We start from the raw sequence: 26,905 nt of genomic DNA on the forward strand, positions 1-26,905 counted from the left end.
TTTTCTTTTCATCTACGGTGTTGCCATCACTTTCTAATTATAGTTCTATTTCTCTCCTCTGATGCTTCCTTTTCCCATAATTCTATTGCTACCAGAGAATTATTTCTAAACTACAAGACTGAACATGACATTCCACCTGTATAATGGTCCAAAGATGTTTTACCATCTTCAAGATAGAGTTGGTGGTCATTGTAGCATGCAAGCTCCTTTATTACATGACCTCCAGTTCCCGCTCTTGCCTCATTGATAGATATACTGAACCACTAGTAGTGCTGAACAGGGTCTTGCTTTGTGTCAAACTCTCCTGACTTCCTCCGGGCTCTTCCCTCTGCATGGAATGATGAGCCACCACCTGCTTTCCAATTAATGTGGACTTTGCCATCAAATCCCAACTCAATGTCTTCAGCTTTGAAAATAATCCTGAGATTCTCAATTTGATTTACATATCATTTACTACCCCAGCAAGGACTGAAATAATCACTTGACCCATCTGTGTATCCCTATAGGGTGTGAGATTCTTGAACTTAGAAACTCTAACTTGTTCCAAGTTCGTCCTGAATGCCTTGTTAAGGTGCAGTCACCAGTGGCTATGTACTTGATACTTATCAATTAAGGTATCACAAATACATTTTTAAAATTTCACGTCAAGAAAAATTGGGCAAGTGTGTTAGAATAAGTATGTTTTAGTTTTCAAATGCAGTGTTTTATTGTAGCTAATTTGCAGTTATTTTTAAAATGCTAATCCCTGACTGACTTGTTGATTCCCTGATTCCTTTGTTGTTCAATCCACGATGCAGATATTGTCTTTGCTGAGTGAGCCATCTTCTAACTGTCTGCTGGCACAAATGTTGGACATCTTGGAAACAGGAACCAATGCTATAAAAACACAGGATAAACGACCACACTGAGAAATCACCTTAATTACTTCTTATGATGTTGCAAAAGTAGTACAAAATGGCACTAAAGTGTTGCAAAGTGAATCTTTGGTTCCTTAACAAAAGATGATTTAGTAAATCCTGTTTTCTTTTCTACTTTGACATGGAAAGTTTCCATTTCTATTTAGTTATAGTTATTATATATATTTTAATATGCATTTTAAATATATTTATTTTTGGTACCAGGGATTGAACCTGGAGTGCTTAACCACTAAGCCACACCTCCAGCCCTTTATTCATTTTTTATTTGAGGCGAAGTCTTGCTAAGTTACTGAGACTGGCCTTGAACTTGTGACTTTCCTGCCTCAACCTCCAGGGCAGTTGGGGTTACAGGTGTGTGCCACCACACTTGGCTTATTCATGGTATATTTTAAATTAAGTAATTTGCACCAATTTGGAAAAGACTATGTGGAACAGCCCTGTTTGATTCTTGTACTTATCAGAAGAACTGAGAGAAGTCTATTCCTGAGTTATGACTTCTGTTTATTGGTGCGGTGAGCAAAATGAGACTTTGAGTCATGGTCATTTGAACCAGTGTTGCAGTGAATGGCATGTAAATAATATGTTTATAAATCATTGATTGAAGAGCCAATGAAGTGAAAATGGAAAGACAACAAGGACGGTATACCCTGAAAATGGAGAATTTTTGATTATTAGACTCCTGGTTTTGCCAGATAAATATATCTACTGAGTTTTCATGTAAAACGAATAAATACTTTAAATTAACTTCTCCTGTTTGAGTCACTAAATAATTCATATATCACTGGCAACAATGTATACATATATCCTTTCTCATTAAAAAATGAAAAATACATTGTTATCATTGTAATAGACAAAGAAAAATACTATAATGTTAATACTGTTTAGAATTTTAGATTTCTGGAGGAAGAATGGGATAAGGTAATTTTAAAATGAATAATATGCTCTGACTTGGGAACATAAGAAATGACTAATGTTTTACTCCACCATTGTAACTTGGACAATCTTTCAGACCTCAATCTTAGGTGGGTCATGTTTGGCCAAGTATTGATGTCTGCAATATTAAAATAGACTAAATAATTTTTCAACTCGATTTGATTGATGAAAAACTATTTGGTTAGTATTCAAATTAAAGAATATATATCACATTAAAAAAAGCATAAAATAGAGTTGATATTAATAGAAATATTGTTGTCTATAAACATGAATTCAAAGTACTATCCTAGAAACACAGGAAAAAAAATGGAGAAATTTGATAATTTTAAGATGAGATATAAAATGATAACTTGAATTCAGAAAATGAGCATTTATATCTCCTGGGATCATTATTCAACACTTATGACCTTTGCCTTAATTTTTTTTTCCCTTGAATAATTAAAGTCAATAGATACTTCAAATTAAATCTTGAATACATTATTAAAATAATATTCTACATGTTCTTGATCATTGACAAAAGTATTGTGCCCTAAAAAAACAAGAATTAAAGGCAAATTAAATAAAAGAAAGCAAATACTCATAATTTTATTAGCATAACGGGTGTGGATAGAATGGAGAGCAAGATAAATCAGATTTGATCTTTTTTTATTAAAAAAGATTGAGTAGTCCTTACATCTAAATAGGTTAGAGATGGCCAATAGCTTACATATTCTTTTGAAAGCTTCTTTAACTTATAATCATGACGTGTATCACAAATTGAACACAGGACTCTTATCACTGGACCTGATCTGGGCCTCAACCTTCTTCCTAGAACTCAAGGCATCACTATCAGTCAACTGGATTTGGCACTTGAGGAGAAGCTTCATTGTCGTCCCTGAAATGGACAATCCTTCCCTTTGAGAAAAGGGAACTGAAAGCTAGAGTACATGACTTGGCCCAAGTAGCATCACAACTCCATGACTACATCCCAGAGTGATACCTGTCAGACTGAGTCCTTACTTCCCAGTTTTTATACCCCATCACTATATTGGATTCTTCAGAGAGTTTAATATGGAATTCTACCCTTAGTATTCATTTAACAAATATTTTTGAATGTTAACCTCAATACTAGGGATAAAGTCATTTTATTAGAAACTAAATGAAGCATGATAACTATTGTAGAAATCATTAGCTCTTCTTTCTCTTACATTCTTTTAACCAAGGGCAGATTCTGAGATGCTGATTGCTCTGAGAAAAAAGAGTACTTTAGAGAGATGGAAAGGAGTACTTTAGCTTACTGAATTTTTTAAAGAAAAATTTTATTTGTTCTTTTTAGATATACATAACAGTAGAGTGTATTTGACATATTGTATATACTCAAAGTATAAATTCCCATTCTTCTGGTTGTACGTGATGTGGACTTAACACTGGTTGTGTATTCATATATCATAGGTTGCTGAATTTTGAGTGCTTACCTTTTACTTTTAGAGAGAGTGAAGCTGTGCAAATCTGGAAATTTTTTTTCTGTGAAGGGAAAGTCAAATGGGAAGTCAAGATAATGAAATTATATTCATTTATTCAACTGTGGGTCTATGAAAAAAGTAGGCAATCACTCTCATTGAATAGAAATATAATGGAAGGAAGAAAACAACTTGCTGAAATAAGCTGTTTTGTTACAGGGCAGATCAATATTTGTTGTGTGGACAATGTATTGATGAAGGGATGCAAAGTAGGTTAGTGATCAAGATGTGTTGGGTTTAGGGATATTTGTGCTTTGGAATAGAATTTTAGCTCTATAGTGATTATCTTGTTAGTTTTCAGATATTAAACCAGCCTTGAACCTTTGTGATAAGTCCCACTTGGTCATGGTGTACGATTCTTTCTATCTGTTGCTGTATTTTGTCTGTTAGCATTTTGTTGAGGGTTTTTGCATACACATTTATGGCTTTCTCCCTTTCTTTTGATGTCTGGTCTGGTTTTGGTATTAGAGAAATAATTCCTTCAGAAAACGAGTTGAGAAGTGTTTCCTCTTCTATTTTTGAAAAGTTCATGAAAAATTGATATTCAGTCTTTAAATGTTTAATATAATACCACAGTGAAGCCATCTGGGACTTGGTTTTTCTTTATGGGTAATCTTTTTGTTACTAATTCAATCTTTCACTCATTTTAACTTGATTCAGATTGCCTATTTCTTCTTGAGTTCATCTTGTTAGTTTGGGTCTTTCAGGGGATTTGTTCATTCCTTCTGAGTTATCTAATTTGTTTCCAGCCATCATTACTTTGTGTAGGGAACATTCCTTAAGCTTATCTGACAGCAGTCACTGACACCATGGTCTAAGTAAGCCAAACAGTCTGAACAGAGAAACTGAGGTAATGGTAAAGACTTGCCATGGAATGAAGGTCTTTGCAGTTGCTAAGACTGAGTTTGAGCTGAGGGGAGGCCTCGTTCTGTCATGCATCAAAGAAAGCTGTGATGTGAGTTCGCCCGTGCTGTCTTGTCTCATGCGGTGTGCAGGAGTTTGCCATTCCCCCAGTCCTTTGTCTCAGACCTGTTGCTGGGCAGAATTGCTTAGGCATGCTTGGTTTGTTTATACTACCTGGACCCTCGACATATAGTTCATCTATAGACTGACTCTGTTATACTTTAAACAAGTGAGTTAACCTGATTGGATAATGTGCCTATATATGTCCTGTGCAACCCTAAGTAAAATTAGATCCGTGCCTTCAGAGCTTGATCTCCAATGCCTGAGTAAGCTCGCTGGGTAAGTCTAGGTAGGGTAGGCATCATTCATCCTCACCCTCAGCAAACCCGTCTCTGAACATCTACAACTTTGAGTAAAATTTTCTGCTCATTTTTCTCTCTCTCCTCTCCTCCTGGAAATTGTATTATGTATATATTGTTGCATTCAATGGGTCCTACATCCCAGAGGCTCTGTTAATCAAAAAAATTTCCCCCTGATCTTTGACTTGTGAGGTCTCATTAATCTGTCTTCAAGTTTGTTAATTCTTTCTTCTTCTAGTTCCAATCTGGCGATGAGCCCTCTATTATTGTTTAAATTTCAGTTATGTCCCTCTGGATATTCAGAATTGTTTGCTCTTTTCTTATATTTTCTATGTTTATTAGTATTCTCTATTCAATGCAACATTGTCATTGTACTTTCCTTTACCTCTTTACTCCTGGTTTCTTTTTCTTTTGTGAATCTGTTTATAATAATTATTTTGAATTCATTTTCTAATCAACCTAATATCTTGTTCTTTTATGGGTAATTTCTATTAACTGCTATTTTTTTTTTCTGGTGTGTGAAGAATACTTTCAAGTCTCTTTGCACATAATTTAATTTTGCTAGAAATTGGAAATTTTTCATAACATACTACGGCAATTTGGTACTGGTCTCCCTGCCTCCATGGCATCCTTATTTATTGGTTTAATGATTGGCCAGATTATTGGAGTGAAGTCTGTCTCACCAAGCATTAAGTTCCTGATGTTGTTTCTTACATAGGTAAAACTGAGTAGTCCCTTAGTTACCATGGTATGATAGTGGTTTGGGTTGGGTGTGCTTCTTCTTTTTCTCTGACCACGACCAAATGTTAAAAGTCACTATTTGTAAGTAGATGGCTCTAATGTTTTCGTCAATGTCCTTGCATATAAGGTGCTCTAAAAACAATCAAATCACGTTCTATCTCCTTTGAAAGAGTAGTTTGTGAAGCCACTGCTTCCTATTTATTCTGAGTGGGGAGTTGTCTTATTCCTGATTCTCTGTTGGTCAACACTCCTAGCTGCATCTTCGTTAGATTCATAAATCTAGCCCTTTGCCTTTTACCGGGACCGCCATTGCTCTTACAAGTCCTCTTAGGCTTGACTTTATCCATGTTCTATCTGTTTTAGAGCTTAATTCTTCCCCTAGACAAAGCCTGAACTATAACTCTGGAGTTGTGAGTGTAACTGTGGCAAGCTTCTCTTTCATGACTTCTCTGCTAAAGGGGCTGAAGGGGTTGGGGGAGCGGGTGGGAATTGGCCTGATGTTCTCTCAGTTTGTCTCCCTTGGAGTGCAACACATGAGCCAGGTGGCAGTTATCACAGTGCTGTGCCCAAGAAAAAGCCTCTGTTCTATGAGCTGGTTATTTTTTTTTTTTCAGTAAATTTGGGAAGTTTCCAGTCATTATTTGTTTGGTTAATTTTTCTGCTCGTTTATTTCTCTGTTGTCCTCTTGATAATCCTGTTGTAGGTGTTGATGGTTAACAGTGCTCTACATCAGAAAGAAGGGAGCTGCCATCTTTGAGTTATGTTTTCCTGGGCTTTGTCACAACAATAGGTATCTGGTGGCAGAATGAGGAACACTGATGTTCTGTTCCTGCTGGGAGAACAGGCCTCTAACTGGGACCTGGAAGGAGGTGGAGAGCTCATAAAAATTTCAAATATGCAGAAAACACAGGGGGATTTAACATGTATTAACATTTTGCCATATTGTCTTCTGAATTATTTTTCATAAGGAAATAAAATGTCACACAAAAAGTTAAAGTTAAGGATTTCTTTGCATTTATAGAGGATACATTTAAAATATGTGAGAAACCAAGGAGGGGATACAATATCAGAGATTTTTCTAACATCTGAACTCGTTGTAGCTCAAACCATAAATTAATCCAGCTTTTAAAATCAATCAACAATTCCAACAATTAGAACCACTTCCAGCTGCTCTAGCTAAATTTACTGAATCCAGGATCTTTATTAAGTTCACCTCTATCAGTAAGTTGAGCTCTATCTAAAATTACTTTCCATCCTTCTTGTTCATCCATACTCTCACTCTGTTCACTGAGAAACCAACAGTCTGTCAACTGGCTTTGAGTGCACAGATGGTAAAATTGGAACAATATAGAGAAGATTAGCAAGGCCCCTGTGCAAAGAAGATATGCAAATTCACATAGCATTCTGTGTTTTTTGATACATATGTACCTATGTTTATAAGAGCACAATTTACTATAACCAATTATGGAACCAAACTATGAATCCTGTGATTATGTAAAACTACAATGTACCAATATAAATCAAAACAAGGTTTGGGAAGAGATGTTCCTACATCTTCAAAAATCTCTGGACTACTTCTCCATAGGGCAAGAATACTTGGAAGAAGTGCTACAGTTGAAATGAGTTCCATGGTTTCAAGGAGATATGGAATATTAGGGTGGCAGAGGTTGAGCATGTAAAAGGACTTTAGTAGCTGGCATAGTTATCTGTGTTATCCAGCTTTCTGTTACTAAAACAATAACCTGTGATAACTAAATTACAAAAGGAAGAGGCTTATTTTGACCCCATTGCTTTGAGACCTGTGGCAAAGTAGCAAATCGTAGCAGGAGCACCTGGCAGAGAAAAATTGCTCACTTTGTGGCTGGGAAGAGAGAAAGAGAAAAAGGTGGGGCCATTCCCCCTGAGGGCACACCCCCAATGACTTAAAGACCTCCCACGAGGCCCCACCTCTTGAAGCTTCCACCACCTCCCCATAGCACCAACCTTAGGATCATGTCTTTACACATGGACCTTTAGGGGACATATTTAAGGTTGAAAATACAGCATTATCAAAATAGGCATCAGAGGTAAACAGAATGTTCTGACCTGCATCAATCTTTATGGTTAACTGACCAAAGGATAAAAAGAGTAGGCTTCCCATTCAGGTTCTATGAAATATTTATGAAAAAAAATCTATCCATCTAGAGTGTAAGAACCTTACTTGGTAAACAGTGATAGAAACTTAGCTTCTCAGCCAATTTTCAGAGATGGGTCAATTGACACCCACGGACCTCCTGAATAAAGAATGGGTCCTGCACCTGGAATAAGTATCTTACTTTATTATCAGAAGTTTCTTCTTAGCCCTTCCCAAAAAAAGTCCATGGCCATTTCTATGAAAATGAAAATTTCCAGGCATTTCAGTCTATAGAATTGAACATATCCCCCAGGAAAGCAGAATGTTATGGACCACCGGTCAGATTGTGTCTGTGGGATCAGGTAACAAATGGAATCTCAATGGGAGTCTAGAGTAAACTCAAATTCACCTTGTTGTTATGTTCTTGGCTTGTGAGTATGACTGGAATATACGCCAGAAAAATCTCCAGACTTGTCCTCAGGACTCACTCACTGTGGGCTGACTGTTTATATAGAAAGTTAAATGGAAGTCTCTGGAGCTTCTGTGTCTCCCCAGATAGTAAACACTAGCCATGCTATAATGTTGAGGGAAATTTCAGTCGGAGATACTGTTATCAATGAATTGAAAAGAGACTCATGACATCTCATTTTTTTGGCTTATTTAAAAGATAGATGGGGTTTTGGAGGAAAAAAATGGATTATCATAACCTTATTCAAATACGTTAATGGCAGTTGTTGTTCTAGAGGTTTTTATTTTTTTTAATTTCCTTGAAGGAATCAGCATTGGATTCTTGGACCCTGATACAAATCTAAAGATCTCACAAATGGAATTCTGTATCACCAGCTAGAACAACACAAATTGTTTCTTCTTTCTTTGGGAAGAGAAGGCAGGATACCTCTACCAATTGCTCTCAGGGATTACATTAATGCTATGATTCTGTGTCACATTTTAGTTCTTGAGAACCTTAATAATCTTACTTTTCTAATAAGGCTTCATACAGGCTCACTGCATTGATGCCATCCTGTTTATAGTACCTGTTTTAGTCAGGTTTCATGTTGCTGTCACCAAAATATCTGACAAGAACAACTTAGAGAAGGGAAAGTTTATCTTGGGTTCATGGTTTCAGAGGTCTCAGTCCATAGATGGCTGACTCCATGGCTCTGGGCCTGAGGGGAGGTGGCACCTCATGGGGGAAGAGGCTGGTGGAGGAATAATGCTTCGCTCGTGGTGGGGTCAGGAATCAGAGAGAGAGGGAGTGGGAAGGGGCCGCAGGGAAGATGCACCCATCCGGGCATCCCCTAGTGACCCCCCTCCTCTAGTCACATTCCACCTGCCGACAGTCACCACCCAGTCAATCCATTCAAACTAGGATGGACTTATTAGGTTTTAGGTCTCATAATCTAGTCATTTTATCTCTAAATATTCCTGGATTGACAGGGGCTTTTGTGGAACATCTCATACCCCCACTATTTTTTTCCTTTTTTAAAAATTATTGTAAACAAAAGGGTACAACTTGTTTCTCTGTTTGTACATGAAATAGAGGTGTACCATTTGTGTAATCATACATTTACATAGGGTAATGCTGTTTGATTTATTCTGTTATTTTTTCCTACCCCTGCCCTTCCCACCCTTCCCACTCCTCTTTTCCCTCTATACAGTCCCTCCTTCCTCCATTCTTGCCTCCCTTTATATATCATCATTATATATCACCCCCCATTATATATCATTATCCACTTATTGGCGAGATCATTTGCCTTTTGGTTTTTTGAGAATGGCTTATCTCACTTAGCGTGATATTCTCCAATTTCATCCATTTGCCTGCAAATGCCATAATTTTATTATTCTTTATGACTGAGTAATATTCAATTGTGTATATATATATATATATATATATATATATATATATATATATCACAGTTTGTTTATCCATTCATCAACTGAAGGGCATCTAGGTTGGTTCCACAGTCTGGCTATTGTGAATTGAGCAACTATGAACATTGATGTGGCTGTATCTCTGTAGTATGCTGATTTTAAGTCCTTTGGGTATAGGCCAAGGAGTGGGATAGCTGGGTAAAATGGTAGGACCATTCCAAGCTTTCTGAGGAATCTCCACACTGCTTTCCAGAGTGGCTGCACTAATTTGCAACCCCACCAACAATGTCATACCTCCACTATTACAGCACCTGAAAAACAGGAAATGAAGTTATCTAACTTTCAAGGCATATTTCTGTCATAAAATAAAAGATAATTCCCACTCACGTGGTTGGGCTGCCCCACCAATGAAATTTCCGGAATTGCATTCTTCTTTTGGATTTTCTTCCAATGGCCCCTGTAGATTTAAGATTTAAGAGATGGACGTCTGTAGATCTATCTATCTATCTATCTATCTATCTATCTATCTATCCATCCATCCATTCATCCATGCATCCATCATCTATCATCTGTCTCACATTTAGCTTTACTACTTTAACACATTTAATTCTAACACATTTAATTCATGACCCAAAAAGTTGCCAACTTTGAGTTGTCAGAGGCCAGAGCTGGAGAGGTACTCCAGTGTATCCAGGCTACATTCCAAACATCTTTGCTGCTTTGCTTTTATGAGTGAGCTGATTTAATGCTGCTGAAAATATCCATGTAAGATGTGGATACCGAATGGAGCCAGTTTCCAGATCCAATACGTAGATCACAGTGGAGGTCACTAGGATGTTTATGTAAAGTTATGTCTCGTTTGGTAAGTAGCTATTCTTCATTTGAAAAGATGCTTTTTCTTGCTTTTAGACTATTGGATAAAAACACTTTATATTTAGTACATGTTTTAGTAGACTTTTTTTTTTTTTTTTTTTTGCTGCTGTGACTAAAAAGACCTAACAAGAACAATTTTAGAGAAGGAAAAGCTTATTTGGGGGCTCATGGTTTCAAGGGCTCAGTCCACAGATGGCCAGCTCCATTCCCTGGGGCTCGAGATGAGGCAGGCCTTTGTGACAGAAGAGTATGGAAGAGGAAAGTGACCCAGGATATTATATCAGGAAGCATAGAGAGACTAAGCTCAGCTCACCAAATATATACCCTAAAGCCTGCCTCCAATGACCCACCTCCTCCAGTCACTTCCTACCAGCCATCAGTTACCACTCAGTTAATCGCTGTCAGGGGATTAATTCATGGATTGAGTTAAGGCTCTCGTTACCCAGTCATCTTGCCTCTGAGATTTCTTGCATTGTCCCACACACGAGTTTTTGGGAGACAACTAATATCTAAACTGTAAGAGTACATCAATTGATTGTATGGCTTACCTCACCTACCATGAACTATTACTTGATTCACAAGCACACCTAAGAGGCATGTATTGTATTCAGTACCAGAGTAGAGAAAGTTTTGAATGCAAAAATTCCAGGGGCAGGCAGCCTACATTGCCAGCACTATCAACTCTTCTTTAACCCAAATAGGAAGTTTTTGGAGTAATTGAATATGGAAGAAATAAATAAAGCCTTGTTTAAAGGTGATCCTGCCCAATCAATAAATGGGCTAAGGAACTGGACAGACACTTCACAGAAGATATACTAGCGATCAACAAATATATAAAAAAATGTTCAACATCTCTAGTAATTAGAGAAATGCAAATCAAAATCACCCTAAAATTTCATCTCACTCCAATTAGGATGGCTATTACCAAGAATACAAGCAACAGTATGTGTTGTTGTAGATGTGGGGAAAAGGTACACTCATACATTGCTGGTGGAGTTGCAAATTGGTGCAGCCACTCTGGAAAGCAGTATGGAGATTCCTCAGAAAACTTGGAATAGAAGCACTGTTTGACCCAGTTATCCCACTCCTTGGTTTATACCCAAAGGACTTAAAATCAGCATACTACAGTGATGCAGCCACATCAATGTATATAGTAGCTCAATTCACAAAAGCTAGATGTGGAACCAACCTAGATGCCCTTCAACAGATGAATGGATAAAGAAACTGTGGTATATATACACAATTGAATATTACTCAGCCATAAAGAAGAATAAAATTATGGCATTTGCAGGTAAATGAATGGAGTTGGAGAATATCATGCTAAGTGAAATAAGCCAAGCCCAAAAAACCAAAGGCTGAATGTTTTCCCTGATAAGTGAATGATGATATACAATGGGGGGTGGGCAAGTAAGAGGAGAATGGAGGAATTTTGGATTGTGTGGAGGGAAATGAGGGGAATGGAGGGGGCAGGGGAAGGAAATAGTGGAATTTATTACCCTATGTACATGTATGATTACACAAATGGTGGGAATCTACATCCTATACAACCATAGAAATGAAAAGTTGTACCCCATTTGTGTACAATGAATCAAAATGCAGTCTGTAAAAATAAAAATAAATAAAATTTAAAAAGGTGGCCCTGTGTGATATGATGGTATTATGTAGAAGTAAACTTCTGGAACCTTACTGTGTCACCCATGGGTCATTTTAAAATGAAGTAGAGAAATAAAATATCACCAGTGGGTAAAATTTTGGCTGAAACATTTGATTGTTCACTTTTTTTGAATGATATGCGGAATGAGAATATGCATTGATTCATGGTGATTTGTCAAAATGGTCATATAATAAGAGGAAAGATTAGAGAATTGTTTGGGGAAGGAAATTTGAGGAAGAGGTGTGTATTTAGAGTTCTTAGAAAGGTATATAATGTCAGAATATCTGTGACCATTTCTTCTCCTCTGCACCACCCACAGAGTAGGATCAAAATAACTGGTCCTCTGAGTGTGGGTTGTCTTTTTTCCATTTAGACCCTTGATCAATATGCTATTGAACAAAGAGCTATAATGGCAGGGTTGGTGTTTACAAATGAAAATAATAATATGGACTACACCTCACCAAGGTTTCTCAGGTTACTATCATGCTGATTATTCAATTTGTTAAAATCAGTCAACTCTGAGGACCCAATGTTATTGTGCCCAGGGAATGTTCATTATCCTGGGTTTTTTTACATACCTGAAAGGAAGTTTTTTTTTCCCCTCATGGTTGTAGTCACATATTTTGAAACCAAGTTTAACTCTAACCTGCCATCCTCTGACACATCAGCATGGGTGGACATACTAAATCAAGGCTGTGGTCTGGATGCCCCCTCAGTTATATGAGTTGGAAGCTGAGTGCTTCAATGTGGCAAGTGGTACAGATCTTGAAGCGGGGGCTCTTATGGGAGGTCCTTAGGTCATTGAGGGCACTGTCCTAAATTTCATTCTGACTTCCTGTCTCGGGATATGATTTCTTCCTTCACCACCTGCTTCCTGCCATCTGCCACAGGGCCCTTGCCAGAGCTTGCAAACTGAGCTAAATAAACCTCTTTCCTTCATAGTCTCCCTCAGGCACTTTATTATAACTATGCAAAATGGACTAATACAATGAAGATAACCCACAAAGCACTGTTTTTGATCAATAGGCTCATTTTAAAGAAAAGAAACAGTGCCATAGGCTAATGCTCCTGGCATTCTCTAATTCTACCATATATGCCATCAGATATTCAGCCAATTAGGAGAAACCGCGTGTTCTGAAATAGCAGTGGATATGCTGTCTCTTTATAAGTTAGAATATATAGATTTAGGAATTAAGGGTTAAAAATGAAGTGATCTGTCATGGCATGACGTGTCAGGATTCGCTCACATAGTTTTCTAAGTTCCCTAGAACTCTGGGCTCTGCTGGTCTAAGGTTTGAAAACCCAAGAGAATGCTTCCAACCTTTCATATGTGAGCAATTTCATTGAACTGGAATCTGATCCTGTTCCCCAAACCCTTTGGAGGAATAGGTGAAACATAATTTTATACTGTGAGCTGGATCATTGACTACATTTGTTAGGGGGGAAAAGAGTTTCTAACATACAGTGAGGAAAAGGGTGGTAAATGACAATCTAGGTTGTCTGGAATACTTTCTGATACTACCATGCTCAGTTGTAATAGGATCCATAAGGAAGGGCAGTGAAAGACTCAGAAGTCTCAAAATGAAGGTTTGATTCATCCCATCACACCTAGTTGAGGTGCTGCTAAGGGTAAAAGGAAAATGTAATAGGTATTGGAAGAAAAAAATCACAAATACCAACTCTAGTCTTATGACTAGTTGCAGAAACAAGGACTTCAGAATGCACACTCCTTTTTTGTGAGCATATGCATATATACATATTTACACATGTGCATAAATATTTACATATTTAATTTGCTTCCTCTCCCACAACATGACTGGTTGCTATCATTGTCATTTAATCACAGGTTTAAGAATATTGAAATTTATAGACCTAGTGGAGAAAAGATACCCAGAGATCCTGGATGAAACTGGATATAAATCCAATGAGACTCTGAGAAGAGGTCATTAACCTTTCTGTTGTATGACTAATGACTTCAGTGTGTTAGGTAAAAGCATTCTTATTGTGTGAAGTTCACTATCAAAGAAAGGTGTGTTTTTTGGCAGCCTGAAAGCATGAAATATAGTGGATGTTTATAAAATTTCCCTTAGCTTCCTAGTAGTTTTGAACTCTGGGAAAGTAACCTTTTGCTGTGTAACATACCACCCGCTAGTCTTAATAGCATAAAACAGTTGTTTATTTGTTCACAATTTTGTGGGTAAGAACTCTGTATTGGGCTCAGTGTGGATGGCCCATCTCTGTTATGAATCATATCAGTTTGGTTCATTCATGCATTTGTGATTTGCTGGACTGCCTTACTCACATGTCTGGAAGTTGACTGACTGTCAGCAAGAACAATGTTGGTAACTCACTTTATTTAACTTACTATCCAGCAGGCTGCTTTGGATTATTCACCTGGCAGTGACTGGAAAGATTCCAAAAACTGCAAGAGAAGGCAAGCTGTAATGCATAAACTCCTTTCAAGCATCTGCTCACACCATATTTGCTAATGTCTCTTTATTGACCAAAGCAAATCACATGACTGATTCCAAACTTGAGGGATAGAGAAGCGGCCTCCACCATTTAAATGTAGGAACTTTATTTTAGCCCAAGTCTCTCAATGCCTCCCCTTCTTGAATCCTGGGTTCTGGAGCGACTGGAGATGCAGTCACCCTCTAGTCCGCCATCTTGGATCGCCCCGTGGAAAGAACCTGCGGCCGGAAGGGGCAGGGCCACCTGGAGAAGTCTCTGGCTGCCCTGCCCTGGTCCCAGAGGCTGCCTGCTGGTCGGAGCTCTCCGCTGGCTCTGGGACTTGTGGCTGGCTCTGTGTAGAAAGGCTCTCACTGGGCGGTCTGCTCCGAGAAGCTAGCCTCGAAAGGTGCCTCCCACTGGAGGGAACAGGGCTGCTTGGGGAAGTCCCTGGCTACCCTGTCCTGGTCCCTGAAGCTGCCTGCAGGCTGGAGCTCGCCGCTGGCTCCGAGACTTGGAGCTGGTTCTCTGCAGAAAGGCTCTCACTGGGGGGTCTGCTCTGAGAAGTTGGCCATGTGGGAGGAGCCCACCGCCGGAGGGAGCAGGGCTACCTGGGGAAGACTCTAGCTGCCCTACCCTGCTCTGATAAGCCGCCTCTATCTGGGCCTGCTGCCCAGGCTGAGCTTCACTGGGTGGGGGAGACTCACCCGTGGCTCTATTTTAGTCCGAGTCTCTCAATGCCTCCCCTTCTTGAATCCTGGGTTCTGGAGTGACAGGAGATGCAGTCACCCTCTAGTCCACCATCTTGGATCGCCCTAAATGTAGGAATTTTAAATCATAGTATAATACAATAGGAAGTATTCGTAGCCATTTTTGCTATCACAACACCCTGTTGAGCATGGAGGAATTTATCTATTCTTAGTCCAGTAGTCAGACACTTTCTAGCCTCTCCTGTGTCAATCAGGTGCACCCTCAACTGGCTTTTGGTTAGACTTTGAAGATAGTGGCTCAAAGCCTCAAGTGCCACATTAAATCTGTTATGCAATGTACAGGTACCTTCCTGGTTTCCAGAGCAGAGGAGGCTGAGGTTCTAGCAGTGGCATTAAATGTCCACCTTTCCTGGTTTTGATGGTTTGAGCTAGGCTGTCTCCTTTGCAGATAACTGCAGGAATGTTGTTTTAGGTTGTAGTAGTTCAGGGTTGCTTTTTTTTTTTTTTTTTTGCCTGCAGTATTGAAGCCTGGTTCTTGAGTCTTTGCAGAGACTTTTGTAAACTCTCTAATATAATTAATCATTTTCCTAAACATACAAATTTAGATAGAATTGATATTTATTTTTTTTCCCAATTAAAAAAATCTTAACTCATACAGTACCCCTGCCCAATCCCATTTCCCATTTTCCTTTCTAGGCATAATGACTATTCTGAAGTGGGGGTTATATATGTACAGATTTATTATACAAATATGCCTACATAAAATATATAAACATACTTAGTGTATTTAGAAAATCTTACCTTATTTGTAAGACATTATGTATACATTCATTAACATTTTCATTTATTCGACATTATGGTTTAAAGAATGTTTTTGATACAAATGGTGGGTGTGGTATGTCCTTAAAGTTTTAATTGATCATTAGGGAGGTTAAGTACCTTTGCTTATGTTTATCAACCACTTACTTTTACTTTTTGAATTAAGTGGATATGAAAAACTAGTCCTTGTCCAATTATGTTTAATTGAGTTGAGTGTTGGGCTACCATCCAGATTTTCTCTTCTCCTAGGTTTTGGTTCTTATTTCCTTATTTTTCTTAAGAAAGTCTTTAAGAAGATAACTTTTTTTTAATTGCAATCAACTTTATGGTTTTTCTCAGAAAATATTCAATTCATTTGAAATAATGGGTTGTTTGGTCCTTACTAGAAATGGATGTTAGTTAGTTATATAATTAATTAACTATTTGTTTTTGATCTTCATTTCCCTGATTTCTATTACTGCCAAGAATCCTTTTTTACCCCCTTGGCTTTATTATTTATTGATGTTTCTTCTGTGAATTTTCCTATTTGCATTATTTACCTATTTTTTTTCTTGGGCTGATTGTCCATTTTTAATTGATTTATGTGTGCGCCTTGTGAACCACGCATATATCTTATCTCTTACATTTTGTGTGTTTACGGCATATTGGGCCTTTTAAAATCTTTTGTAATATTGTTATATTTCTGCATATTCTTTTAACGGTTTATATTTTTCTTGGTTCTGTTAAAGAAATCCCTCTTTTATCCCAGTATCATAAAGATGTTATTGCATATTTTCTTCTCAAAATGTTAGGGGCTTCCATTTTTATATTTGAGTCTTCATATGGAATTCACGTTTGTGCATGGCATCTTATTTTTTTCTACCCGTATGTCTAGTTTACTCAGAAACATCACATAAGCAGCTTATTTTTTGGATAGACTTTAGTTTTCAGAACTGTGTCAGGATCACAGAAAAATTAAGAGGAAGGTGTATTTCCCATCTACTCCCTTCCTGAGTACGTGGGCAGCCTCCCCATTTGTCAATATCCCCCTCCAGGGTGGTACACTTGTTACTGTTGGCAGGCCCGGCTGACTCATCGCTATCACTGAAGTCCACAGTTGGTGTTCACTCTTGTTGTGGTGCATTCTGAGTTTGGACTAATGTGTAATGGCATATCCATCATTATAGTATCATACAGGAAAGTTTTATTGTCTCCAAACTCCTCTTTGCACCACTTATCTGTCCATTCCTTGTCCTCAAATCCTTGCGGTGATTATTGTCTCTAGAGTTTTGCCAGTTCTAGAACACCAGAGAGCTGGACTCATACAGTATGTAGTCCTTTTAGATTCACTTCTTTCACTCAGTAATATGCATTTAAGTTTCCTCCATGTCTTTTTGTGGCTTGATGGTCCATTTCTTTTCAATGCAAAATGATATTACATCACGTGGACGTGCCACGGTTAATGGATCCATTTACCTACTATGAGAGGAGGGTATCTTGATTGTTTCCAAGCATGAGTAAAGCTGCTGTGCCAAGTGCAGTGGTGCATGCCTTTAACTGCAGTGACTTCAGAGTCCGAGGCAGGAGGACTGCAAGTGGGAGACCAGCCTGGGCAACTTAGTAAGATACTGTCTAAAAATAAAAAGAATTAGAAGGGTAGGGGATGGAACTCAGTGGTGAATTGTCCCTGAATTCAATCCTCAAATCCCCAGTACAAACAGAAAACAAAAACATAAAAAAAACAAAAACAAAAAAACAAGCTACTGTGAACATCTACACATGCACATGCAGGTTTGTGTGTGTGTGAGTAAACAAAGTTTGCAAGTCATTTGGGTAAATTCCAAGGAGTATGATTGCTGGATCTTGTGGTAAGAGTAGATTTAGGCTTTGTAGGAAACTGACAAATGATCTTCCAAAATGTACCATTTTGCATCCACATCATCAATGAAAGAGATGTTCATATTGCTCTACATCTTCACCAGCATTTGGTGTTGTCATTGTTTTGGATTTGGGCTATTTTTATGGGTGTGTGGTTGTAGCACATTTTAATCTGCATTTCCTTGATGACATATAATGTGGAGCATTTTTTTCATAGACATTTTTGCTATCTATGTATGCTCCTTAGTGAAGCTTCTCCACAGAAATTTTGTCTATTTTAAACTTGAGTTGTATTTTTTCTTATTACTGAGTTTTAAGAGTTCTTTGTATATTTTGGATAACAGCTTTTATCAGTTGTGTCTTATTCAAATATCTTTTAGTCTGTGCCTTGTCTTATTTTTTCTTTTAATTTTTTTTATTTGTTCTAATGAGTTGTACTTGACAGTAGAATGTATTTATACATTTTGATAGATCCTATATAAATGGAGTGTAATTTCTCGTTTTTCTGATGGTACACATTGTACGATCACATTGGTCATGCAGTCATATATGTACATGAGGTAATAATGTCTGTTTCCCTCTACTATCCTTCCTACTCCCATACCTCTTCTCCCTTCACTCCCCTCTATGCAATAAAAAGTAACTCTGTTCTTCCCTAACCACCCACTGTCATTGTGAATTAGCATCCACATATCAGAGAAAATATTTGGCCTTTGGTTTTTGTGCCTTGTCTTTCAATTCTCTTGACAGCATCTTTAGAGCATGACTAATCTGTGTTTAAAATGGTCCTGGGGATTGAACCACTGAGCTGCATCTCCAGTCCTTTTAATTTTTTATCTCAAAACAGGGACTTGCTAAGTTGCAGAGGTTGGCCTTGAACTTGCCATCCTCTTACTTCAGTCTCCTGAATTGCTGGGATTATAGGTATGTACTACCCTGCCTGGTTTAGCCTGTGTTTTAAGGACTTTTTTTTTTTTTTTTTTTTCTTGCGGGGCTGGGGATTGAACCCAGGGCTTTGTGCTTGCAAGGCAGGCACTCTACCAACTGAGCTATATCCCCGGTCCTAGCCTGTGCTTTAATAATCAAAAGTTCTACTTTAAGGCAGCTGCAAAATAGAGTGAGTTCTCTGCACAGTTAGCACCCCAACTATTGGTATTCGATGTAAGAGAATAAGAATTTATTTAGAGGTTTCCTCTAAGGAAAAGTTAAGGGAAAAGAGCAAAGTAAGCAATGTGGACATTTACCTTTATCTCATGCCAGTGACTTGCACGTCAAGCCTAGGGTGGAAACTGAGGTCCTGAAGGACGAGAGCAGAGATGGGAACAGTCAACAGGACAAGGCACCCAGCCTGTTAGTGTAGTTTGTCCCAGTCCATTGTTCACTAGTGTGGCAAGTCGGTATTCCTTTTGGAGCCACGATTTTTTTTTTTTTAAATCTCTAATGCAAGTGCTGCATTGCCCACCTTTTAGGTTCCTGTGAGGATTAGGTGACATGGTGCATGTAAGGTACCGAGCACTCTGCCTGGTCTGTGATGTGTGCTCCTCCCTATCCTTCTTCCCTCAGTTCTCACCTTTTTGGAGGAATTTGAGTCGTAAGTAAAATATAGACATATAAAAAGCTTTGTGAGTGATCCAATACCGATTTTAAACATACACAGTGACTGTTGGTGACCACACATATTACACACTTGTGTGTCTTTATAAAAGAAAAATTCTACCATATGTCATTTCTGTTAAATAGAGTGTAGGCCAAAAGGGCCATTTGGAAAGAACCAAGGGAGGATGCAGAAATTAGTTTTCATAAAACAGGATTGTGGGTGACTAGAAGGTGAAAACCAAACTAATAGTTCCAAAGGTCATGATAAATGAATTAGGAAAGCAATCAAAATGGCTTAGGGAGGCAATGCTGTCATTCTTCAACTTAATGAATCTCTTAAAGAGTAAATAAAAGGAGAAAGATGAAAGTAATTATTGACTGTGTACCTAGTTATTGGAGTTGCTGGTAACTCTGAGGAATACAGTTCATAAAGCTGAGGCTGTAGTTGAATGTACACGTATATCACGTAGCGGTCTGAGAGCGGGTGTTTGCATAGCGGGTATATAAATAGTTTAGTGAATGTGGTAAGTAGAATTCTAGCCCCTGTCACACCTTGCTGAATTTAGAGGGTGCTTCTTGCCTGTTAGAAGGGCAACAGAGAATAGCAATAGGTATCAGAGGCTCCAGGAGGCTACCATTTCCACTGTTCCTTGCTGAATACAGAAGATATTAAAGTTCCTTGCTTGCCATCAAACAGTAAAAGACATGGAGGAGACAAATGAGGGAAAAGACATTTTTGGGGAGAAAAAGAAGAGGAATGATCCACAATGTTATTATTTCTATGAGAAATATAATAAATGTTCTTTCCATGACTACTGTATTAGAGGGTGTTTGCTGGTGTAGATTTTATTAGAGTCAACCCAATCAACACTATTAGAGCTGGGAATTCATGTTCACTTTAATGATGAATAAAGAATATGTGGATGAGCCTTGTCATTTTGGCTGGCACAGCAATGAAGTCATCTTGATCAGGAAGTTGTGACATTGATTATATTATCATCATGTTACTTTACATGATGGGGGGAGATCAGAGCAGCAGACCATATGAACACTCAGGGGCAGGCTAGCACAGTTCTGGTTAAAAGGCAATGAGGAAAGACATCAGGTAGTAATGGAAAACTCCAGAACAGGGAGAAGGATGGGTCAAGGGCAAGTTTCTGGGGCCCCAGATAAACAATTCTACTCCCATCAGTTTTATAGCTATGGATGTTGAGGGTATTTGGGAGCTGGGGTTGTAGTTTCTCTGGGAGCTCACGCTACAAGCACTTGACTAATTTCTCACTCCACCTCCTGGAGAAGAAGAGGTGCTAAAGATTCTTATAGATTTGGTTAGTATTGACCCGAAGACTGAACGTAACTACTTTTTTCCCTTTGAAGTTCTTCAGGGCTTGATACTGTGCAGGGACGAGGGAGACTGAGATTGACCTACTCTTCATGCAAGTGTGATAGAAATGACAGATGTGTGGCTCAAGGCTGCCTTTGAATTTGCAGATACAACTGGTATTTACAGAACTCCTTGCTGTCTGCCATTTAGGTTATGTCTAGACAGAAAAATATGCCTGAAGAGCAGTCAACTCAAAACAGAAGACATTCAACTTGCAGAATTGAATCAACTGCAATCAAGTGGGGATATTATGTCTAAATCAATCCTAAAATGACCCTTCCCTAAAAATAAATAATTCTGAAAAAGGTCAGTTCTGTTGTACCGTGTGGTCAAGATGTGAAATATTCTTCTCTTAAAAATCTTTTCTCCAAACAATTAGTTTTATGGGGACGGTCACTAGACAAATCTACCTCTTACTGTTGCTTCCACAGGAGTCAGAACGATTATTCTATGGTAACATGTAGCTCAGGACAGCAAAAGGTTGCCCCGTGATTTCTAGGAAACTTTAAAAATAATGTCCTCTTTAGCCCTCTAGGCCCTGGTGAAAGTTGCTTCTAGTTTGTTAGTCACTGGGAAAACCAGATCATTTTTAAAGATTCACTTAAGGTATGGCAAGAGAAAAATCATGAACTTTGCTTAATTTTGGTTGCTGCTTATATTTAGTGGAAGGATTAATCAATATTTGTAATCTTTTAATAGCTTCTGTTGAGTGTTCAGATAATTTGAACAGTTACTATTACCTCGCTGGGTGAGATATATGAAAAACTTTGACTTCTCTTCTCAAAATGATAGCTAAGGGAGCATATTAAAGAGAAATATGCTACTTTCTGGGGATGCTTTTCCCCAGGAGGTGTGACTCAGGCCAAGAGTGTTGAGTTTATATGCCTAAATATTTTCCTATCCTGTTTTACTTGTAAAATTGGTAAGATGAGGGACAGAAGGGAGAAAGGAAATACGATTATAGTCCATGTACTGTAATAATATTGCATTCTTGTTGAAGCAATTAAATCCAGTTATTTAAAATAATTAGAATTGGGTGAAGTTACAACATTTGGAGGTAGGGTTTTAGTTTTTAGATCTCAAGTCAATATTGTTAAATTAATATTTTGCTATTTGAAATTGTTTATATTTTAGATAAACAGTGAAATCATGATCATTTTCAACGAACCCTGTAAAATTTCATGTTCCCTCATTAGATATTGCACTCTACGGTAAAAGCAAAGTTTGCTTTAGAAGAAAGTATGCTCGTTTTGAAGTTGAAATATCTAGGTTCAAATCCAGATCGCTGTAAGTTAACAGTGTAAACTTGCATGGGCTATTTAATCTTTTTAGGTTTTACTTTTCTCATTCATGGAATGGAAAAGAGTGGGGATGAAATCCGAAAAGCAACTTAGATAAATACTAATGCGGGGTTGGGACTGTGTCCATGTTTCTCTCTTTTCTAGTTTTCTAGAAATCTGTAAGCATAGAGAGGGTGAGTGCAGAGCCAGAGTGGATGCTTGGCTGTATCGGCTGTATGCGTGACCTGGAAAGTCTCATCTCACCTTAGTATCTTTGACCAGTGGGTCACTTGTGCCCCTCCATCACCACCCTGTTTTCCATCCAAATCTTAATTCATCTGGCATTTACTCTTTGGCAGGCACTGTGTCCCATCCGTGGCGGGTACACGATGGGATGTGAGCATGGTGCATGTGGGGTGCAGGATGTGTCTACCTTTTCTCTGCCTGGCTTCCCTGCCCTCAGTGTACTGCAAACTTGGGTCTCATCCGGAGCACATCCTATGTCCAGTGATTGTGTTCGCCCTCATTTATTGTGTCCTCCAAAGACCTGTTCTTTTTCCTCATTAGGGTGCCTTTCCTGTCTTCTGAAGGAACAGCTCAGAGCACTGCTGTGAGGTGAATAATGAATACATCCAATCTCTTCAGAACAGCGTCCTGCTATTAAATAGTTGGAACTTTAGTTATCGTTTTATCTGCCCATTCACCCTGGGCTCACGGTTATTCCGCTAGGTCAATCACCTTCTGTTCAGGTCCTTTCTGGGCAAGAAGTTCCCTGTCTGTGAATAATACAAGGATAGTTTTGGTATTTAGGTTAAAAACAACTTTGAAAATGTCCTTTGCTAGATGAGAAGTTACCAAGTTATCTACAGGGCAAGTATGTTGTATACAATAAAACGTTGATACATATTATTTTCAGTGTATCCCAGGTTGTATTTATTTTGTCACAGTGAAGCTGGAATTAAAGACGGGCAGTTAGTGTAGAATGGGTAATTGGGTTGAATCAAGAAAATGGAAGCCAGTTTGGATCTGGGAAGTTGGAGACTGCCCCTGGGAGATTGGAATGTCACTGTCTCCAGAGCCCTTTGACTACCAAGATTACCTGCCTATACTACCCCTCCTGACAGGTTGCAGACAGGGAATTATTAATTAGTGGCACCTGGGCTGCTACCTGCCTGGATCACTCCATTTGGCCCTTCCCCCTGCCCGTCTGCTTCCCACCTTTTGGCCATCCCTCCAGCATCCTGGGCCTAGTCATGTAGGCAGGAAGGAGAGAGAGAGAGAGAGAGAGAGAGAGAGAGAGAGAGAGAGAGAGAGAGAGAGAGAGAGCAGGTGAACAAAGGAAACTTTAGTCTATAAAAGGGAAAGGGCGCTATCACTTCTTGGGATACCAGAATACCAGCCATGGCCCCCTTCTTCCTCCCAGGAGAAGTCTGCATTACTTCCTTTAAATAAAACCTGCTCTATGGGCTGGGGAGATAGCTCAGTTGGTAGAGTGCTTGCCTTGCAAGCACAATGCCCTGGGTTTGATCCCCAGCACCACAAACAAAACAAAACAAAACGAAACAAAAAAAACTCTGCTCTATATGCCTGCCTCGGCGTGCTTCTCTAATGTTCAAACTTTGACATTTGAGGAAGCAGAACTCATCACTGATAACAGGCATTATCAATAGTTTTCATATTTTAAAAATTTTGCAATCACCTTATATGTATATGAATATGTACTATATATGTCAAAAACTGAAAAAAAACTACAGAGAAAAAGCATCCGTGCACAATTGCATTATCTTCCTCCTCCTCCCAACAACTCAGTTTACTTCTAACAAGAACATCAGAACATTTCTTACCAAGGAAGAGTGACCTTTAAAAGGAAAGACCTGACAACCAGATAAACTACACACCATTTACAGAAGGATTCAGTGGAATTTACTCCATCTATTTCCTAAACCTCCAGAGGAAATTATTCATTCTAGAAGGGCACAGTTGATTGAGGAAGGAAGACACTTGGATTAAAAGAGACAATGCTTTGAACTGTTTTGGGAAAAAGTCTAGACCTTTGCATTCTTATCTATAAGGGGCGGTGGTTTGGACTAGATTATTTTAAAGGAGACTTCAGGTAGAACAGGGTGAGCTCTATTACACTAAGCTACTGGATCTGTGCCCTTTAGGAAGAAAGCATGAGCTTCCTACCTGTGGGCCAGCACCTAATAGCATGATGTGTGACCAGGCACTTGAGCTCACTAGTTCTTGGATCCTCAATACATGGTCCTATACCTGACCAATTTTTCTCTGCTCAGCCTTCTGTACCACAGAGAGACTGGTTTCATGTTTTACTTGTAGGGTTATTATGAGGGATAAGTAAGAGTATATATTTAAGTATATTTAGAAGTACTTAGAGATCTGCAAAGGCAAACTAAACTATCTTCATTAAACTGTAGAAAAATGAGTCTCAATGTGGAGTTGTTTTACTTTTGTCTGTTAGATGGTAGTTTTTGCTTCATCATAGGAAACTTTGAACAGAAATTGCATTTATTTGCCCTCTCTGATTTAGTTTGTATCTTTGTAGAATATAATATGGAAGTAATGGACCAGGTCTTGATTTGACATTTGAGGAAGCAGAACTCATCACTGATAACAGGCATTATCAATAGTAGGTAGTAATAAACCAGGTCCTCAATCTGCCTCATTTTTAGTGACTGTATCTAACTATTCACATATGAATATACTAAGGCATGTTTTCAACCCAAGTGCAGAAGTTTGAAAGTATTTACTTTTTAGAGAGGCAGTCTTTAAGTAAAATGCTTGAGGATGTCTTAATTTATAGGATCCAGAAGAGATTCTACAAGTTTAGGAAGACACGAAAGAGCTGCTCATGTTGATGTGATATGTCTTTAGGATGGCCTGAGTTTTTCAAGTTTATGCACAACCATTAGTGTCAGTGTCCATTATATCCAAGGAGTCTTTGCAGTAGGGATGGCGTGAGTGACGAGGGACAGCAGAGCAATGATCAGGTGGGTGCTCAGAGAGAACAGATAGGAGATGAGAAAAATAAGAAGGGTCAAGCAAGTTCTTCACATATATCTTTTAAAATTCTTACATATGCTCATTTTACAATATTTACATACTGAAACCACAAAGATGAAAGGAAAAACAATCCCATAATCCTACAATTCAGAGATAGCAATCATTATGTTTAGTGTGCCCTGAACTGTCTTCAATATAATTAAGTGATATGTACACACAAAAATGAAACCTTAGTGTTTTATAATAGTATTTTCTTTTCTTCTTCTCCTTTTTTTTTTTTTTTTTTGGTATCAGGGATTGAACTCAGGGACACTTAACCACTGAGCCACATTCTCAGCTCCTTTTTAAACAATATTTATTTATTTTTAAATTTTTTACAGACTGCATTCATTTTGATTCATTGTACACAAATGGGGTACATCATTTCATTTCTATGGTTGTACACGATATAGATTCATACCATTTGTGTAATCATACATGTAAAGAGGGTAATGATGTCTGTCTCATTTCAGCCCTTTTTATGTTTTATTTTGAGGCAGGGTTCTTAGGGCCTTGCTAAATTGCTGAGGCTGGCTTTGAACTTGCGATCCTCTTGCCTCAGCCCACCTAGCTGCTGGAATAACAGGTGTGTGCCACCATGCCCAGCTAATAGTCTTTTATATCTACAGTACCATAAATACATTTTCATGAATTTAAATACAGCATATTCTTTTTTTTATTGTAAACAAATGGGATACATATTGTTTCTCTGTTTGTACATGGAGTAAAGGCATACCATTTGTGTAATCATAAATTTACATAGGGTAATGTTGTTTGATTCATTCTGTTATTTTTTCTCTTCCCCCCACCCCTCCCACCCCTCTTTTCCCTCTATACAGTCCTTCCTTCCTCCATTCTTGCCCCTCTCCCTAACCCTAACCCTAACCCTAACCCTAACACTAACCTTCCCACCCCCATTATGTGTCATCATCCGCTTATCAGCGAGATCATTGGTCCTTTGGTTTTTTTGAGATTGGCTTATCTCACTTAGCATGATATTCTCCAATTTCATCCATTTGCCTGCAAGTGCCATAATTTTATCATTTTTTGTGGTTGAGTAATATTCCATTATATATATATCTATATATATCTATATCTCTCTCTCTCTATATATATATATAATCACAGTTTCTTTATCCATTCATCAATTGAAGGACATCTAGATGGTTCCACAATCTGACTATTGTGAATTGAGCAGCTATGAACATTGATGTGGCTGTATCTCCGTAGTATGCTGATTTTAAGTCCTTTGGGTATAGGCCAAGGAGTGGGATAGCTGGGTCAAATGGTGGTTCCATTCCAGGTTTTCTGAGGAATCTCCATACTGCTTTCCAGAGTGGCTGCACTAATTTGCAACCCCACCAGCAATGTATGAGTGTACCTTTCTCCCCACATCCTTGCCAACACCTATTGTTACTTATGTTCTTGATAATCGCCATTCTAATTGGGGTGAGATGGAATCTTAGGGTAGTTTTGATTTGCATTTCTCTTATTACTAGAAATGTTTTGAACATTTTTTCATATATCTGTTGATTGCTTGTACCTCTTCTTCTGTGAAGTGTCTGTTCATTTCCTTAGCCCATTTGTTGATTGAATTATTTGTATTCTTGGTGTAGAGTTTTTTGAGTTCTTTATATATTCTGGAAATTAGTGCTCTATCTGAAGTATGAGTGGGAAAGATTTTCTCCCACTCTGTAGGCTCTCTCTTCACATTGCGATAGTTTCCTTTGTGAGAGAAACCTTTTTGGTTTGAATCTATCCCAGTTGTTGATTCTTGCTTTTATTTCTTGTGCTATGGGAGTCCTGTTAAGGAAGTCTGATCCTAAGCCAACAAGTTGAAGATTTGGACCTACTTTTTCTTCTATAAGATGCAGGGTCTCTGGTCTG

General features: G+C 38.4%; 1 non-coding gene and 1 pseudogene across 1 annotated transcript; both read left to right on the top strand.

Annotated features, from left to right (window-relative positions):
- LOC124965350 (peptidyl-prolyl cis-trans isomerase D-like) overlaps positions 1-26,905 on the top strand; it is a 102,418-nt pseudogene that overhangs the window by 10,505 nt on the left and 65,008 nt on the right.
- LOC124965898 (U6 spliceosomal RNA) lies at positions 6,658-6,766 on the top strand. The gene has a single exon (XR_007105281.1). It is a non-coding gene; the product is annotated as a U6 spliceosomal RNA (small nuclear RNA).

The sequence above is a fragment of the Sciurus carolinensis genome, chromosome 15, assembly GCF_902686445.1.
Source record: "Sciurus carolinensis chromosome 15, mSciCar1.2, whole genome shotgun sequence".
Lineage (NCBI taxonomy): Eukaryota > Metazoa > Chordata > Mammalia > Rodentia > Sciuridae > Sciurus > Sciurus carolinensis.